Source organism: Haemaphysalis longicornis, unplaced genomic scaffold (genome assembly GCF_048455015.1).
Source record: "Haemaphysalis longicornis isolate Haplotype H1 unplaced genomic scaffold, Haemaphysalis longicornis Haplotype H1 scaffold_7, whole genome shotgun sequence".
Taxonomy (NCBI): domain Eukaryota; kingdom Metazoa; phylum Arthropoda; class Arachnida; order Ixodida; family Ixodidae; genus Haemaphysalis; species Haemaphysalis longicornis.
Window position 1 is genome coordinate 99,220,078 of NW_027526422.1, and position 5,602 is coordinate 99,225,679.

The window sequence follows — 5,602 nt, forward strand, 5'->3', positions numbered from 1 at the left end:
CTAGAAAGTCTCGCTTAAACCGCGCGTCGGCACCTTGGGGCTGAGCTCGCCTGATGCGTTTTGCAGACGCCTCACGAGCTCTCACTGCATCGGGGTCTGACTGCCGATACGCGTGCTTTCTCGCCGCTTCCCGTTCTCTGACGTTTTGGAGATCCTCTTCGCGCCGCAGCCGTGCCGCCTCGCGTACGGCAGGGTCCTCGCTCCGTTGCCGTGACGCTTGGGCCTCTCGTTCTCGAACGCTGGGATCTTGGCGGCGTCGTCGCGCAGCCAGACGACACGCTTCGGCCTCCCGCTCTCGTACGGCAGGATCTTGGCGGCGGCGTCGCGCAGCTTCACGGAGCGCTTCTGCCTCGTGGGCTCGCACATCTGCAGCCTTATCCATCGGGCGACTCCGAGCGCGCGCTAACAGCGAACGGATTTTATTACAACGCTCCCCGCCATCTAGTAAACAATCCAAGAACTAAACTAGAGGTAGCCACGCCATCTAGTAACCAATCCAAGCGCATCTTTTCATCATATACAAGTACCGCCATCTAGTAAACAATCCAAGAACTAAACTAGAGGTAGCCACGCCATCTAGTAAACAATCCAAGAACTAAACTAGAGGTGGCTACATACATACGTCGAGGATGGACAGACCCACGCCCTAAGGAGCTTCGCCCCTAAACAAGTGTTTCGTAGGGACTTACCAGCTCTGCAACGAGTAGCCAATCGTCCCCAAAGGAAAAGTAGACAGAGCGGAGACTACATTTTGAGTAGTTGAGTTTGTTTCGCTATTTTGGGTTATTTCGTTTCCTGTAGGTAGCACTTCCTCCCAAGGGGGAGTTTGTTTCAAGGGGGGAAGTAAGTAGTATCCGGGGTTTTCGCATCTCAGCGTTTCGGTGGCTCTACCACCAGGGGGCTATGCCGCGGGTATATATGTGGCGTCACTCTGAATAAATGACCTCTTGGGCTTGACTCTTCAAACCGCGTGCATGTCTCCTGCTTCGCCTTTTCAGGGCCGTCGCCGACGCGACACCACAAGTGCCTAATTCAGGACCCCATGGTACTTTCACCCTTGAGATAGAGAACTTTTAGGGAAAACTTGCACCTTTAACAAATCGCAAATATTAGCCAAAAATGCTGCGTTTGCTTGGAAGTAACACCTGCGAAAAAGCCTCAATATTTGTCTAGCAATTGGCATAACTCGTTTACTGGTACCTGCACTTATTCTTCGATCAATGATAAGGCACAGAATCTTTCACACCATGATTTCTAAATTAATTAAAACGAGCCAAGGCTCAATTTTATTGCGCGGCCACTATACAAGCTTACGACCAGCCTAAACGTAAATCAAGGCCCACGGCCTTCTTTAATTGTGAGTGGTAGAGAGAAAAAAAGTAACCTTAGTCACGTCAGACCTCATCGCAGCTCTTCGGCACAACAAGAACGCCGTCCACCAGTTTGTTCAAATGTCTCCAGCCCCGTGCTGGTCACGGAACACCTCCTTGAGCTCTTGAAGCCGAGCCCGGACGTCGTTCTCCAAGGCGGCCGGAGAAAGTCCGCCGTAGTCCTTGAAGGTGAAGCATTTGGGCAGCTGCTGGATGACGACCGAGAGACCCAGATAGGACGCCGAGTAGGCCCTCGCATCGACGCCGCAGCGCGTTCGCAACCGCGAGATGCTTTGCTTGAGGAGTGTGGTCAGCTTGGCCCACAACAACCCCAGCACGGCCTCGAACGCGTCAGCCTCCAAATTGACCCTCAGCGACGTCACGCAGGCTGTGATGCTCCGGAATACCCCGTCTACGTGAGCTTCTTGAGCCAGAGTTGTCTGCGCGCTGAGTACCCGGTCTAGTCGTGTTTCAACACCCGGAAGCAGCCTCCACACGATGATTTCCAGGAGACGATCCTTCGAAGCGTTGACAATCGCGAGGACGCTCTGGAGCCTGACGTCGACGTCACCGAAGCGCGTGAGCCCCCGGCGAGAACCGAGGTAGCTGTTGGAAATTTTGGAGCGTATCTGCTGCACGTACATCAAGATGCCCATGAGGTCATTGACAGCAACGCAGAGCCTAGCAGGCACCTCGACGTTGTTGTCATGTCCGTTGCGCCGATCACCTTCGGTCTTGCTGTCTATTTCGGCCGAGTAGACCGATACCCAGCGATGCATGCAGTCGATAAACGAGAAATCGCACGTGTTCTCAGGCCACTCAATGAGGAGCCAAAGCTTGACGACGTTGGCGTTGATGGCCTCCACCGTTTTTACAAAGGACGAGCTGTACTTCACGTTCGCGTTCAAGGGAAGCAGGTCGTCAGCAGCCACAAAGACACGGACTATATCGCTCGCTCGCGATGCCAATTCAAACCAGCGGTCGATGACTCGGGACCCAAACCATTCGCGGTATCTTTGGACATTGAGGACCTCGGGATCAACGTTGAGCAGGGGAAATATGTCCTCCAAAAACGTCTTGATCACCGAAAACGCCTCTATCGAGTCAAGCGTTTTCTCTTCGCTGTCGTCAAGCCGGGATGCGAGAGCAGCGTCGATTTGCCAACCAACCCATGGCTTGAGGCTGCACACCAGGAAGCCGTCCAGCTCGTGCATCACAATGTTTGTATACGTCTCGTTCCAGGATTGCTGAAATAGCTGGTTGGCCTTTCGATGGTGAGCTCGGATTGTGTCCAGCATGGCTGCGACGACGGAAAGCGTGGACTTTTCATCTAAAGAAACCGCCAGACTCTCGTACCACTTTTTCTCGTTCTTCTGGAGCGCGGTGCGTGCCGAGTCAACAATAGGCAGTGGGCTCATGGAGTCCATGAGTGCGCACACCGACAAAGCACCAGACAGGTCGGTCACGTGTAGTTCAAATTCGAGGTAGTACTGCTCGTGCAGATTTTCTAGCTGGCTGTTTATGTGATCAGAAAGTTTCTGGATGAGTTGGTCAAGGGCATCACTTACGAAGCGATGTCCTTGGCTACCCAGCTCCAACTGGAGTTCCTTGAGAAGCAGGTACATTACAACAAAACTGATCTGCGTGTTCACCTTCATTCGATGTTCACTGGCCGCTTGTAGATAGCAGCAATGCGCTTCCACATTTTGCATGTTGTTCTGCAGTGCGTGCTGCCTAAGAAGAGTGAGGCCACGCCTGCCTACGCAGTCTGACCACGTGCTCCACCGTGCCACGTCGTCTTCGGCCGTTTGTTCGACGTTGTGCTCTAAGAACGCGAAACTCAAAGCGTAGTGCTCTCGAATTCTTTCCAGCACACTGATGTCCGCTGACGCCACGGAGTGAAATGTGACTGAGAGCTGCACTTTGCTCTCCAGGTTGCTCCCTGCGGTGTCCTTGAGCACGTACCACTCTTCGACGCCGACACAAGGTATTTCCTCGAGAGGACTCTCGAGTCGACCGACCAGCTTGTACGCTGTCCCCGCCCGGAAGTATTGGCTGAATACCTCTCGCAGAGAATCCAGAAACGCGCTCAGCGAGCATTGTCGAGCGAGCTTCCTGATGGCATCCCGGAGCGTCATGGGGTCCCTGGCGAACACTTCAAGCACGAGACAGCTCGATGCAGGATCCAGTACTACCACGGTGAGCTCCGTCGCAGACTCAGAGAACCACTTGCGCTTGGACACTTCAGTCGTCCTACCACCTCCTTCCTTGGCCCACAGTTGGCACAACACGTGCTTACGGTTGTCCTCAAAAAGTTGTTCGGCGTCCAAAAGCTTCACCTGGAAGCGGAACCGCAGTTTCTCTTCTTCGCCTGTACGCCCGTCGCCGCGATTGCTCTCTCCGCTGTCAAGCTGTCGCCTGCAGGTGACGTACACGAGCTCTCCAAAGACTTCTCTCACAAAAGCCGTCATCTGGACGCGGGAGGCGTTGTATGGCCGGACCTGCTTGCCTACGCTCCTGTGGATAGTGCGCAGGCACTGCAGGCATAGCTCCTGCCTGCAGCTCCGCTGAAGCACCTTGCGGAACGGACTTCGCTCCATTGGCAGCGGAAACGCTCGTAGATGTCCGCCTCACGCTGTTTTTCTTGCGGCTGTGCTCCGCCGTGGCCCGAATGCGTGCTGGGTGCCACGTCAAAGAGGACGACGATCTGATGAAGAAGAGGCTGACGACACGCCATCATCATCATCATCACTGGGAGCAGGGACACTGTTTTGGCTGAGATTAGTTGATAACTGGAGTGGCTAATCGAAAGTTTTCCCTTAATAGTGACGGATACTGTTTGTTGTCATACGAGTATTCGCTTTCGCATCGTTTTGAGAGCGGTCCTTCTACGGCGAAGGTACAGCGCCCTGGCCAATCCGCCTTGGCCAATCCTCCTGAGGAATGTTTAATGTAGAAACAGGACATTTGCGACAAATTGCTATTAGCAAGGCCATCCGTCGTTCATTTTTCTTTTGGCTGGAATGTCGCTGGGGGAATGTGTTTGTCAATAGCATTCAACTCGTAGTATGTCCTTCTATCTCTTTTCACAACGTAACCTACTCGACAGCAGTAATAGAACATTACGTCACTTTTAAGCAATTAACTACAGCCCATCTTGTATGGTTCCGCTCGCACCATCCCGATCCCCTCCTTTCCCCATCCCCTGAGCGGTGGAAACGCGCACTGAGCAGCCTGCATCCGGAGGACCAGCAACGCCTGATCAACCGGGCCACCCGGGCTGCGGAAGCGCGCGGCTTCCTGAACTGAGGACGCCACCCACCTTCTTCTTTTATGCAGGAATGCATTATAGTCGGGGGTTGTCGTGCGTCCCTTGGCCGGCGTCCGCAGCGCGACTGATGATGATTGTGGCATGATGCCCCTAGGGATTGGCCAACCAAACAATCCATCACGAGATAGCTTCGCGTTCAACCACCATCGTCATCTTCCCGTAGGGGAACCGCTGAAGAAGAAGAAGGAGAAGAAGACAAAGCTGCGAAGAGGAGGGCTGCGTGAGTTTTGGCTACCGTTACCCTCCTCGGCCGGCGAATCTTCCCGATCTGAACCCGGTCGAAGAGCGGCTTATCGCGCCTCGCCTCCCCTTCATGAGCATCAGGCGGCTGACTCGAGGCAACGGGCAGTTTGGAATCAAGGGACAGGCGGTGAACGTGCCCATCGACGTATCGAAGGTTGTGCGGTGCCTTCCTCGCATGGTACCCGAGGACGTTGCGTTCGACGTTCACATCAAGCGGAGGCTGATGAGTCCGGCAACGTACAAACGCGGGTTGGTGAAGCGCGGCAACATCCTGGCTTGGCTCAAGCACCTGGAACACACCCCGCTGTATCGCGCCATCAACGTTCGGGTCGATTGGAGTCGGCTCGATCACTTCGATGACGGCGGCGAACGAGAGGAACCGCAGGAAGACGACGTCGATGATGCTGACGGTGAGTTCGAAACGATTCCCGACGACTTTGACGTGAACGATCCTCTGCAGTCGGCGGTTGCGCTCAACGCGGTCTCGAAGACGCTTCTGTATAACGAAGCGGAAATGACGGGTGTGGGAAAAGAAAAAAATAAATGATTACGCTCCCACTCTCGCCTCTCTCTTCGCCATTAATCGCATCACACTCATCGGTGCACCCAATGCATTTCTGCATCCTCACAATCCCCCTAGGGGAGGTGCGGGGGATTT